Below are 14,258 nucleotides of genomic sequence, written 5' to 3'. Positions count from 1 at the left end.
CCTTCACATAATCTAAATTTCAGTGTAAGAGTGAGGATTAAAAATATTAGCCCTACCTCTCTGCCATTTTTACTATGAAGATATAATTAGACCATGAATAAGAAAAGTCTGTGAAGAATATAAAGAATGATATAAAAATAACGAATTAGAAAGCACAGAAAATGTTGACCTTGAAATGTGGCCTTTAAAAAATATCACCTTAGATACTTCTGAAAGTGATATGACCACAGAGAAAGCAAATGATCCTTTACCATGGAAACTTCATAATCAGAGAATAGCACCTAATTGTCAGTAAGAGCTCAGAATTGCTTCAAAGCATCTCTATCAAGTTGTAACAAGGTGTTTTTAAGGTCAGCCAAGATAGTGAGGTGTGGCTTGTACAATTTCAACAGTGCTGATGAAACAGCACTTATAATTTGGCTTTGTCACTTCAATTATCCATAGAATCACAGAACCCTAGAACATTAGAGTTGATTTCCTAGTCATCTGGTCCAATTCCCTCAATCTCCAGATGGAAAAAAATCTAAAGATGAGAGGCTGTGAAGATTAAAAACCATAACAGAGCAAAAGCTGAAACCTTGGCCTCTGAAGTCACACCCTGTGCCCTACGTATTTCTTCCCTCCACCCAGCTTTAGTCCATGTCTCTGTGACACTTCCAGTGAAGTTGGAAGGAATGGGGCACACCGCAGTAGCAGGGAAGTTGTAGGAGTTAGGTCTCCTCCTCAGAACAGGGCCTGCTTGAGAAGAAAATCTGAGGAGACTTATGAAAGGATATGAGGGATGGAAGGAAGATTAAGAATCTGCCAGGGTATTCTAAGAGTATCTCCAGAACTACATAGTACAATTATTGAGAGTTTCTGCGTTCCTGTTAATTGCATGCTATTTGACATAAGAACCACATTCCAAAAGGAAGGTGCTCCTTCTGCTTTCCTTCATTTCAGGCAGAATTCCCCTGAGTCTGCATCAACTGTGAGCTTAAAGTAGACAGATACAACTTCAGGCCTTTGAACACAATCCTGCCCATCCTCATCGTCTGAAAACAAAATATTGTTCAAGCTTTGCAATTAGTTTCGAAATCAAATATTACAAGTCTTCCAGTGTTATTATTCTCCTTCAGAACTCTTTTGAATCATCTACTTTTTTGCATTTCTATATAAATTTTCAGCCAGTTTGCCAATTTCTATAAAAATAAAGCTGTTTTTAGTTGAAACTGTGTTCAATTTATAGGTCAATTTTTACAGAATTGCCACCTAAACAATATTGAGTCTTCCAATCCATGAACATGGTATAGGTCTCTATTTGTTTAGGTCTTCATGAGGCTTATTTTTTTTTAAATATATTATTAATAAGCTTCATTTCCCAGAGTTGTTTTACATTTACAGAAGAATTGAACAGAAAGTAAAAAGAGTTCCTAATGTACTCCCTTTCCCTCTGCCCAGACTTTCTCCCTTTAGTAACATCTTGCATGGATATGTTACCTTTGTTACAATTGATGAATCAAGGTTGAAACATTCTTATTAATAAAAACTATAGTTTACATTAAAGTCTGCTCTTGGCATTGTAGTTTTACAGGTTTTGCTAGATGCATACTGTCTTGTATCTGCCATTTACAGTATGATACAGAATAGTTCACTGCCCTAAAAAAATCCCCTGTGCTCTACATATGCCTCCCTCCTTTTTCTCCTCTCTACTCAGATGTCATGTAGTTGGAATGATACAATACATTGTCCTTTCAGACTGGCTTCTTTCATTTAGCAGTAAGCATTTAAGATTTTTTTTATGGCTCAATAGTTCATTTCTTTTTATCACTCAATAATATTTCATTGTATGAATGTACCAGTTTATCTTTTCACCTATTGGAGGCATCTTGATTGCTTCGATTCTGTGACAATTATGAATAAAGCTGCTATAAACATTCAAGTTCAGGTTTGTGTGCTGACATATGTTTTCAACTCATTTAAGTAAATACCTAGGAACACAATGCTGAATTGTATAGTAGACTATTTAGCTTTGTAAGAGACTGCCAAACTGTCTTCCAAAGTGGTTGTACTTTTCCAACAATAGTAAATAAAAATTCCTTTCTCCACATCCTTGACAGCATTTGGTGTTGACTGTATTTTAACCCACTGAGCCACCCAGGCGCCCCATTGATGTTGACAGTATTTTAGATTTTAGACTTCCTGATAGGTGTTCTACCTTATTGCTACTTTCATTTGCAATTCCCTCTATCAGGGAACCCCGCCTCCTAGTTAGAGTAATCAAACTGTAAACTCTGAGGTTTTCTTCTGAGGAAGAACAGCAACTGAAAACTAGTAAATCTACCACCCCCACAAAGAGTGGTAACTGTCAAATAATATAAATTGCCTGAGGTGGGGGACATAAAGAAAGAGGAGAAACTAGCTAAGAACTACATCAAGTAGATATAGTATGCCCTGCCCATAGTGCTTCTAATAGCCTGTATGACCAGTAAACAAGCCACATGGTTCATGGTGGATGACAATGGACTATCAAGTGTTCACTAATAAGGGGAGTTTCCCTACCCCACCAGCTATGCAGCTGTTCCCTATATTGCCATATATTGGATACCTCGGCCAAAGTCCTAGAAGTGTATCATACTGTGCTGGACTTAGCAAATGACTTTTTCAGTAAAATCTTGGCTGCTAAGTCAGAAGATACATTTTGCCTTCATGAGAGAGGGGCAACAATGAGCCTTCCAAGTGTTTCCATAAAACTACCTGCACTGCCCTCCCATATCTCATGAGAGGCTAGCCAAAGATCTGACCCTATTCTCCTTTGCACATCACTAAAATGGGTCTATTACATTGACGATACAATGTTTTCATGTAAAGACTTGCCTCTCCTGAAGGACACTCTGTAGACATTTCCGGAACATTTGTGGCAGAGAGGATGGACAGTGAACCCACAGAATTTTAAGACCCAGGCACTGCCATAAAGTTCTGGGAACTTAAAGTCCTTTGGTTGGGCAGAGACACATGTTGTCCCAGACACCATGACTGATCAAGTGCAGCCTATCTAACCCCTAAGGACATGAGATAAATACAACAGTTTATGAGGATTTGAGGATTTTGGAAGACTTTTCTCATTTTGAAGGGCCTGTCACAGTGCCTCCATCTCTTATACCACCTGACAAAGAATAGATGTGTGTGAGAATGAGTATCAGTGTAGCAAGCTGCCTTTGAGAAAGCAAAAATACTGGTGGAGCCCATTGAAACTCTGGACTTCTATCTGAGTTAGATGTGTCTGTGGCTCTGGAAGGTATAGGCTGGGCACTGTGGCAGGGACAACAGAAGAAGGAAATATCCCTAGGGTTTTGGTCCTAACTGTGGAAAGGAACAGAAACCTGATATACGTCCATAGAGCAACTGCTCCCAGCAATGGACACAGCAGTCCTCCAGGTAGACCCTCTCATGAAGGAACAGCATGCTAGGGTAGGAACTTCCCTTCTCTTCAGGGTTAGTAATGTATTCCATCTACCCACTTCTGCTATGGCTCAAACTCCTACTTTAACCAAGGCCTATTTGCAGGACAGGAGCATCCTATCCACCAGCCCACTGTCTGTAAGAATACAGTACTGTTAGACCCTGTGGAGTATGTAGGATTTCTAAATGCCTCCGCCCCAATCTCTCGGTGGCCTCTTTGGCCTATAGTGAGGCAGTGGAGGAGATTCCCTCTGATGTATGGTAAAGAGATGGGTCTAGCCAGTGCAAGCCATCCACACAGACTGCAGCCCAATACTGACACCATCTGGGTGGAAACAGGAACAAACCAGGGCAGTTACTGGGCTGAACTCAGAGCAGTTTGTTTGGCTGGTGTTCATTCATGAGCCCTGGCCATTAGCCCTTTGCACTGACAGCTGGGCTCTTGTAAAGGGATTAACCCTATGGCTTGACCAATGGGAATCCAAGGGGTGGCGGGATCATGAGGAAGCCCTTCTGAGGTCAGGATATGTGGAAAGACATTTGGGTTCCCTTGCAAGAGCCTGAGGCAGTCCTCACTGTCTTCCATGTCACAATCCATAAAGGCGCTGACACCCCTTCTCCATCAGGAAACTGATGCCTTAGCTTGGGTACAAGCCCTACAACCCACTCTTCAGTAGATGCAGCAGATGGGGTGCTAAAAAGAGCAACCACCATAGCACCCAGGAGGGGTGCCGCATTGCCAAGAATGCAGGATTGAAATACACTGACTTGGTTAATACGGGAACAGCATGTTCTGTGTGTTCTAGACAACACCAAGGTGACTGCCAAAGGAATCTGGAACCATCGACTGGAGTTCCAAACCAGTAAGGATTTGGCAAATTAATTATACTGTCCCCCCTCCTCTGAGAAACGATTCAAAGTATCCCTTGGTTTGTGTGGAAAAACTTGGTCTGGCCTAGCCCAAGTTTCCCCTGTTGCTATACAAACCAGGGTGCCACCATTAGAGGATTAGCAGAGCTAAGTACCGTGTACAGATACCCTCAATGAACAGACAGTGATTAGAGGTCACATTTCAAAGGTTATGATGTGCAAGATTGGGTAAAAGAACAAAACTTTGAATGGAGGTTCCATCTTCCCTGTAACATGCAAGCAGCAGTGTTGGTCAAAAGGAAGAATGAAATGTTAAAGCAGCAGACTGAATTACTAACAGGTAAAACCACCTTGGCCAGGCAGTACATTCTCAGAATTTAATACATTTGAATGATCAACCAGTAAGCCCTGTTGCTCTGTATGCCAGACTGGGATACCCGTCAAAATGCCCAATACTGTTAAAGGTATAGAAGTTATTATTCTGATTCTCACTGGGGTAATGCTGCTGAGAACACCATGTCCCATCACACCTGGGAAAGGCATCATGGACTGGAATTTGCAATGGGACATGTCGCCTGGATTGGGAGTTACTTTGCTCCACTGGGTGAGGGGAAACTACTCAATCTCCACTGGGATCCCATTTTCCTGCTGGTAGTCAGACCTGCTGAAACACACAATCCCTGGAAAGGAAAATGCACCATTGAAAGAGGAAAGAAGGTGGGGTCCTAGTCTGGCTTATGCCATCTCCAGTACACCTCCTGACACCAGACAGGGCTGCTTTCCCCGGCCAGGAGGTATGGTATATACAGCCAGGTCAAATTCCTAAAGCTGCAGCACATTAACATGTAAGGATCAGGCCACAGGTGTAATTCTTATAGAAGGAGAAGACCCTCCCATAGAAGTTCCTACTAAATATCCAGCTTTTCAAACTTAGACTTCTCTTCCTGTGGTGTCCAGTCATGGGATGGGCACCTGATGGAAATACCTTTCTACTATGGGCCCACTCATACAAAATCTAAGAAATCAACCCAACTATTGGACACGATGGCACACCCCTCTCTAGCTTGTCATGATTGCCATGGTGGGCATCACTACTCCAGGGAGGGCATTGGAAGGCACTAAAGCAGTACATTACGGAAGAACAAGCTATGACTAGTATTCTCAATTCACCTGCTCAATGCTGACCCAGAAACCTGGCCTGTGACACATATTATCAATAATCCTGGGCGAGGGGATTCCTTTTCTGTCAAATTACAGAGGCAACCCCTTGAACTGCTGACTGGAAGTGTCATAAAAACATCACCATCAAGGCCATGAGTCATCATGCCCAGATTTGGTGTGAGTTCCTGTGGCTCAATTCAGACTATGCCGAGTTGAACACAAAGGCACCCTTATTCCAAGTTGGGGACAGAAAGATGCCAAACGGAACCAACCCAGTTATACCAGGAATACGGGATGGATATTACTTGAACCGTGTAGCCATTCTGTCATATTAAGGAGAGCAATTAGTTTGGCACTGACTAGTCATGCCACCCAGGTGTGTACTGGGGAATCCCGAATGTATCCCCATGGCTATGAGACATAAATCTTTGTCTGTGGCTGCCACCTGTGTGGTTGGGCTGCTGTATCCCGAGTTTTCCCTGTACATAGTAGAGAGTATGCCCCATGATAACAAAACTTCCCAACTTCCCACTTCTCAAGGCTAGGTGGGCCCATTCCATCTTCTACTGGTATGATCATTTGGCTACTTTCTTCCCCTCCCCTGGCCTGGAGGATGTTACACCACACAGAGAAAAAGTCCCTATTAAATTCAGCCAACAACCTTAAATGACAGCCTGAAAATCCTATCTTTAGTGAACACCTAAATGACTCTAATAAGAAAAGCTGTCCTCCAAAATAGAATGGCCTTGGACATGATTACTGCTTTGCAAGAAGACACCTGTGCCATTATCCAAACAATGTTGTACATTCATACCTGATGAGTCTACTAATGTATCATCTTTATGAAATTACATGAGGACAAGTAAACACTCTGAGTGATCCTCCCCCCAGCCTAAGGGACTTAATAAATGAATGGTTAGGGCTTTCAGTAGAAAAAAAAAATTATTATTAATTTAAAGGTCATTATCTTAATCTGTGTGGTTTTTTGGTTGGGTTGTTCATTTTGTTTTGTTTTTTTCCTGCCTGTGCCTCTATCATACCTGTGGCATCTGCCTCCGATGCCCGATAGCGCCAAATGTGTCACCCCCTTGCTAGTGAAACCCCTTGCTTATAGCTCAGGGCATACTACAGACAAGGGGGCATTTAAAATTGCAAGAGCTGGTCACCAGAGGTGTTGGAAGAGGTCGTCAAGAAGATGTGACCATCGGTTGACCTGTGAGCTGGATTGGGGCTGTCAGAGGCATCCTACCCCCTCCCCTTGTCCTTCAAAAGTATGTTCTCCCCACCATTTCCCAAGTGGGAGTGGTTTTCAAGAATACAAGATTGTGAGAGAGCAATGTGTTGCTGAGAACGTCTGAATCCAGTAAGGCTTCTTAGGTTTTTCTTGGCAGGCAAGCACAGAGATCTATTCATCCTGGGGCCACCCACAATAAGCCTGAAATGTAAGTTCCCTTGCTTATTAATCCTGCTACTTTACCAATCTGAAGACCTCGCTTCTTTCTTCAGTCTCTACTTGCCCTCTGTGTACAGGGAGCTATTTTCAGATAGCTCCCCGGGGAGCACCTAAACTTCCCACGTGAACCAGCAATCGTATTTTCTATAATGGCTTTGTATGCAGCAATTATAAAGCATTCAATACTATGAAGATAAACAACCCATCTCAGCCCTCCATCAAAAGACTAAATATGTGAAAAGTTACCTTTACCACAGTACATGCAGTAATGGCTACTAAGAACATGGAAAGATGCTCCATGTACCCTAGGAAAAAATATAGTTACAAAGACTGGCAATACCAAGTGTCAGTGTGGATGTGAAGACATTGGAATTCTCATACATGCATGGTCATAATAGAAAGCTCTGCATTCACTTTGGAGCACAGTTTGTCAGTTTCTTAAAAATTGAAAGGTGCACTTACAAATACCTAGGTTTTCCACTCTCTGTCCTCTGCCCAAGAAAAATGAAGCATATGTCCACACAAAGATGTTTATCTTCATGTTCAGAGCAGCATAACTCATTAGAGCTGAAACCCGGAAGCCACCCATATGTCCATGAAGTTGGGAGCAGATATTATAGTTCTACGCTAGAAGACCAACACACAATAATGGAACCAAATACTGACGTGTGCAACAGGCAAGATAAACCTCAAAGACGTTTTTCTAAATTAAAGAAGTCAGACACAAAAAACTACGTATTGTATGATTTCATTCGTGTGAAATTTTAGAAAAGTCAGAACAATAGAAGCAGAAAGTAGATGGCTGGTTGCCTGGGGGTGAACAATGGGAACAATAATTGACTTCAAACCAGCAGGAGGGAATTGTTTGTGGTGTTCTTAGCGTTTCCAAACTGCATTGTTATGGGTGCACAACTGTGTAAAGCTACTAAAATTCATCACACTGTACACTTAAAATGAATGAATTTTATAGTATGTAAATTATATCTCCATAAATCTGTTAGGGAAAAAATGTGCACAGTGCTGTTGTGGAGTGTTTTATAAGTGTCAGTTATGCCAATTTGCCCAATATTGCTGTTATGTATCAATATCTCTGCAGATTTTCTTTTTATTTGATCTCTAAGTGGAGACAAGAGTATTGGAATATCCAATTATAATCGTAAATTTGTCTATTCCTCCTTTCAGTTTCCATCCTTATTTTGAAGCTCTCAAATAGTGTACATATGTGTACACATACAGGGATTATTAGGTTTTCTTGATGAATTATTCCATGTGTCAGAATTAATGTTCCTCCTTTCCTGGTAATATTGTTTTGCAACACCCAATTTGTCTGAAATTAATATAATCATGCCAGACTTCTTCTGATTAAGATTTACATAGCTTATCTTTTCTTGGCTCTATTTTAAAATTGAGATATAATTCAGGTCCTAAGGAAAATTCACCCTTCTGAAAAGCACAATTCTGTGGGTTTTATCATATTCACAAAGTTGTGCAACCATCATCACTAACTAATTTCAGGACATTTTCATCAACATAAAAAGAAACCACCGTACTTACAGAAGTGTACTTCCCACTCTCACCTTCCCTAACCCTCGGAACTATTAACTTACTTTCTGTACCTATGGATTTGCCTACTTTAAACATATAATATAAATGGAACCATGTACTATGTAGCTTTTTGTGCCTAACTTCTTTCTCTTAGCTTAATACGTGTAGTAACATGTTTTAGTTCTTCATTCCTTTTTGTGACTTAATAATATTCCATTGTAGGTTACGCCACATTTTGTTCATCCACTGATAAACACAGCTGATGCACATTAGCATGTCTACATTTAGTTGATTCATTTTAAGTTAATTTTTTATATGGTGTCAGGTACAGGCCCAACTTTATGCTTTTGCATATTGACAACCAGCTGTCCCAGAACCAGTTCTAAAAACCATTCTTTCCTCATCAAATTGTCTTATCATATTCTTTGAAATTGAATTCACCAAAAATGTGAGGGTTTATTTCTTGAATCTAATCTCTATCCTTTAATCTGTCTATCTATCCTATGCTAATGCTACACTGTCCTGATTACTGTAGCTTTGTAGTAACTTTTGAAATTGGGAAATATGTACCCCAGCAATACAACTTGCATTGAATCTATAGATCAGTTTGGGAGTATCACTATTGTAATAATATTAAGTCTTCTAATCCTTGAACACATGATACACCTCCATTTATTTAAGTTTTTATTAATTTCTTTCAATGTTATTTTTAGTGTACAAGTCTTGCACTTCTTTCATTATATTTATGTCTAAGTATTTTATACTTCCTGATGTTATTATAAATAGAGCTGTTTTCTTTTTCTTTTTTAAGTTTTTTTAAAAGATTTTTTATTTATTTATTTGACAGAGATAGAGAGATCACAAGTAGGAAGAGAGGCAGGCAGAGAGGCAGAGAGGGGGGAAGCAGGCTCCCCACTGAGCAGAGAGCCCAATGTGAGGCTCGATCCCAGGACCTTGAGATCATGACCCGAGCCGAAGGCAGAGGCTTAACCCACTGAGCCACCCAGGCACCCCACAGCTATTTTCTTTTTTTAAAAAATATTTTATTTATTTGCTTGAGAGAGAGAAAAAGAGAGAGCTCAAGTACGGGAATTGGCGGGGGAGAAGGAGAAGCAGGTTCCTAAAGAGCCATACCTAGGGCTTGATTCCAGGACCCTGAGATCATGACCTGAGCTGAAGGCAGACGCTTAACCAACTGAGCCACCCAGGCACCCCAGAACAATTTTCTTAATTATACTTTTTGGTGGTTTCTTGGTGGTTTATAGAAATATAATTGATCTTGTTTTCTGCAATTTCCTGAGCTCATATATTAGCTCTAATAATTTTATTCTCTCTCTCTTTTTTTTTACTCCTTAGGATTTTCTACTTCAAAAAAAGTAATCTGCAAATAGGTATAGATTTACATCTTCCTTTTTAATCTGGGTGTTGTTGTTGTTGTTGTTGTTGTTGTTAATATTATATTAGCCCAGTTTCCCTGGCTAGAATCTTCAGGACAATTTTGAATAGAAGCAGTAAGAGTATATATTTTCTTGTTCTTGATTTTAAGAGTAAATATTTCAGTCTTTCTTTAGTAAATATAATGTTAGCTGTGGGCTTTTCATGGATGTTCTTTCTCAGGTTGAGGAAATTCCAGTCTATTAGTTTGTTGAGTGCTTTTACCATAAAAGGATGTTGAATTTTATCAAATGCTTTCTCTGTATCAATTGGGATGATTATATGGTTTTTGTCTTATTTTTTATTAAAATAATTTATCATAGTGATTACATGTTGAACCAGTCTTGCATTCAGGAGATTAATCACACTTGATCATGGTGTATAATCTTTCTTATATGTTATGGATTTGAATTGTTAGTTTGTTGAGGATTTTATTTATACATTTATATTTAAAGCTCTTTTTTGTCTTTGAATATAAAGTAATACTTATAAATAAATAATACTTATAAATAAATAAATATTTATTATGGATTGTGTATATATTATATATTTGAAACAATATTTAAAGTGCATTTTGTCAATATCTGCATTTTTCTAATCCATTTACATTTAATATAATTATGGGTAAGGTAGAATTTACATCTGCCATGATGTCATTTGTTTTTATATATCTTAAGTCTTTTTTATTCCACTATTGTTCCATTACTGACTTTGGTAATTAGGTTTTATATTGTACATTTTTCACTCTCATTTCTTTTATTCTCTTTTTCTGTTATTTTCTACTGGTTGCTTAAGGGATTATAATCAGCATCTTATCTTATAGATATATAGTTCAGATTAATTCCAAATTAATTTCAACAGTATGAAAACTGTATTTCTGGGATGGTTCAGTCAGTTAATTGTCTGCCTTTGGCTCAGGTCATGATGCTAGAGCCCTGGGATTGAGTCTGGCATTGGGTTCCTTGTTCAGCAAGAAGCTTGCTTCTCCCTCTTCCTGCTGCTCCTTCTGCTTGTGTGCTCTCTCTCTCTCTCTCTCTCTCTGATGAATAAATAAATAAATCCTTAAAATAAGTAAATAAAAACTGTATTTCTACGTAGCACCACTTCTTCCCCTGTTGTTTGTCCTATTAGTGCCTTACAACTAATTGTAATTGACAACTAAAGGTATAATAATTAAAATTATACCTTTATACATTGTGTGCTCATCAACATAGATTTATAAGTATTGCTTTTGAAGTTCTTTTAAATAAAAAAAGAGGACAGAAGAGTTGTGTTCTAATATTCTTGTAGTTTAGTTCTGTATTACTAATTTACTGTATTATAGGACTAATAGGTTACAGATTTTCTCAGATTTTTATTGTCTTGAAATGTTTTATTTTGCTTTTACAGTATTTTCACAGGTAATGCAATTTTTAGTTGATAATTTTCTTTACTTCATCACTTTAGTGATATATTTCCATTGTCCTCTGGCTTGCATATTTTTGATGAGAAGATCAAAGTCATTTTTTGCCCTATATGTAATGTGTAACTTTTTATGGTTGCTTTATAAATTTTCTCTATCATTTGTTTAATTGTTTTGTTCCTTAGCAATTCATTTGTGTGTTTGTGTGTTGTGTGATATTTACCCTCCTTAGTGGGAAATGAGCTTCCTAGATCCTTGGGTTTATAATTTTCATTAAATTTCAAAAATTTTTAGCCATATTTCTTTAGTATTTTATTAGTGTTAACATGATACATAAATATTAAAATACACGGATATTTAAGTGCTTAATCTTGTTTCATATGTCACAGAGATTGTTAATTTTGTCAGTATTTCCAACTAAAAATAATCTACTTCTGTATCTTTAGATTCATTAATTTTGTCTCTATGTCATTTAATCTACAGTGCATCTCAGATATATCTAGATATATCTAGAAGTTTCATTGTTTTTGACTCTTCTGTTTTTCTCTTCCCTATGCTCCTGTTTTTCTTTAAATACATCAGCATTAACATTTATTTGTACCTTTGTAAGATCTTTTCATTCTTGTTTCTGCCATCTGTGTTATTTCTGATTTTTGTACTTTTGAGTGATATTTCTCTTGGTTAACTTCATATTTTCTTGCTCTCTAGCTTATCTAGTTAATTTCACTGGACATTTATGTCCAATATAAGGCATTAAATTGAAATCCTCTTTAAATATTGCTTTAGTTGCACTCTACCAATTTTATGTTGTATTTTTAGAAAGATTCTATTTATTCATTTTTAGAGAAAAAGAGAGAGAGAGAGTGAGAAGGGGAAGGGCTGAGAGAGAAGGAGAGAGAGAACCCCAAGCAGACTCCATGCCAAGTGAGGAGACCAATAGGGGATTAATCAACTTAGTTGCTTAATCAACTTAGGTGCTTAATCAACTTAGCCACCTAGGTGCCCCTTATGTTGCCTCTTTATTATCTTTAAATTTAAAATATTTCTAATTTCTTCTGTGCTTGTAATAATATATAAACTCAAAATATTATGTTATTTAATATCCTAGATATCTTGTTTTTATTGACTTCTAATTTATTTCCAATGTGGCCAGACAACATACCCTGAGTAACATGCTTTAGGCTGGTCATCTTCTGCAAAAGGTCATAAGGCATTTTTCCAGGTTAATTTTCAGAAACTTTTTTTTTCTTAAGTTTTTATTTGTTTTTAACTAATCTTGACACTGAAGGTGGGCCCAAATTCATGGCCCCAAGATCAAGATTCACATGCTCTCCCAACTGAGCCAGGCTGGTTCCCCTCCAAAAGCTTTTTGATTAGGATTTTACATTTAGAAGTACAATACACCTGAAATTGATGTTTGATGGTATGATAAAAAAGTTGTTTTTTTTTTTTTTAAATGTATTTATTTATTTTTAGAGAGAGAAAGAGATGGAGTGGTGAGGGAGTGGAGGAGAGAGGGAGAGAGAGCCTCAAGCAGACTCCAGCCCTGAGCTGGACAGGGGGTTCAAACTCACAACCCCAAGATCTTGATCTGAGCCAAACCCAAGAGCTGGACACTCAGCCAGCTGGGCCACCCAGGCTTCCCATTTCTTTTTTTTAACCGTGAATTTCCTATTCACCCAGCACCATCATTGAAAACACTCTCCTTTCCAATGATCTGTCACTTTCATCATAATTCAATATCTAATACGTGTGATTCTGTATCTATAATTTCTATTTTGTGCTCTTGGTCTATTTGTATTTGTCTATTCTTGTGACAATAGCACACATTCTTTTTAATTTTTTTTAAATATATTATTTACTTATTTGACAGACAGAGATCACAAGTAGGCAGAGAGGCAGGCAGAGAGAGAGGAAGGGAAGCAGGCTCCCCACTGAGCAGAAAGCCAGATGCAGGGCTGCATCCCAGGACTCTGGGATCATGACCTGAGCGGAAGGCAGAGGTGGTTTTTGTTTTTTTGTTTTTTTGTTTTTAAAGATTTTATTTATTTATTTGACAGAGATAGATCACAAGTAGGCAGAGAGGCAGGCAGAGAGAGAGAGAGAGGGAAGCAGGCTCCCTGCTGAGCAGAGAGCCCGATGCTTTAGATCCCAGGACCCTAAGATCATGACCTGAGCTGAAGGCAGCAGCTTAACCCACTGAGCCACCCAGGAGCCCTGAAGGCAGAGGTTTTAACCCACTGAGCCACCCATGAGCCCCGGCAATAGCACACTTTCTTAATTACTATAGCTTTGTTGTAAGTTGTGATAACTGTTAAGAGTACATACTCAAAACAGTTGGTTTCTTCTTTAGGATTATATTTTTCTACTTTGAAACGTACACATATTCCCCTAAAACTTGGAATTAGTATACTAAGTTATACATTACATTGAGTCTAAAGATTGTTTTAGGGGCAAATGGGTGGCTCAGTCATTAAACATCTGCCTTCAGTTCAGTCATAATCCCAGGGTCCTGGGATCGAACCTCGCATTGGGCTCCCTGCTCTGTGGAAAGCCTGTTTCTCCCTCTTCCATTGCCCCTGGTTATCTTCCCTCTCTTGCTGTGTCTCTTTCTGTCAAATAAATAAATAAAATCTTAAAAATAATAAAAAATAAAAGTTATTTTAGGAAAAATCGATACTTCAATTAGATGTTATTTAATACATTTCAATAACTTTTTTCATTTTCATGTGTACCAGTATTGTATATTTTGCATGAGATAACTTGTAGGTATTGATGTTTTCCTATCATAATGGTATTATTTAAAAAATGTTTTCCTAATTTTTTTATTGTTGTATATTAAAATATAATTAATTTTTATACTGATCTTGCATCCAGTGAAAAGGATAATATACAAAACTGCAAGTATTAATTTTAACAATTTTTTTTTTAGAATTTTACATTCAGTTTCAT

Source organism: Mustela erminea, chromosome 8 (genome assembly GCF_009829155.1).
Source record: "Mustela erminea isolate mMusErm1 chromosome 8, mMusErm1.Pri, whole genome shotgun sequence".
Lineage (NCBI taxonomy): Eukaryota > Metazoa > Chordata > Mammalia > Carnivora > Mustelidae > Mustela > Mustela erminea.
The sequence above is the reverse complement of the archived record's forward strand: the minus strand, read 5'-3'. Positions refer to the sequence as shown.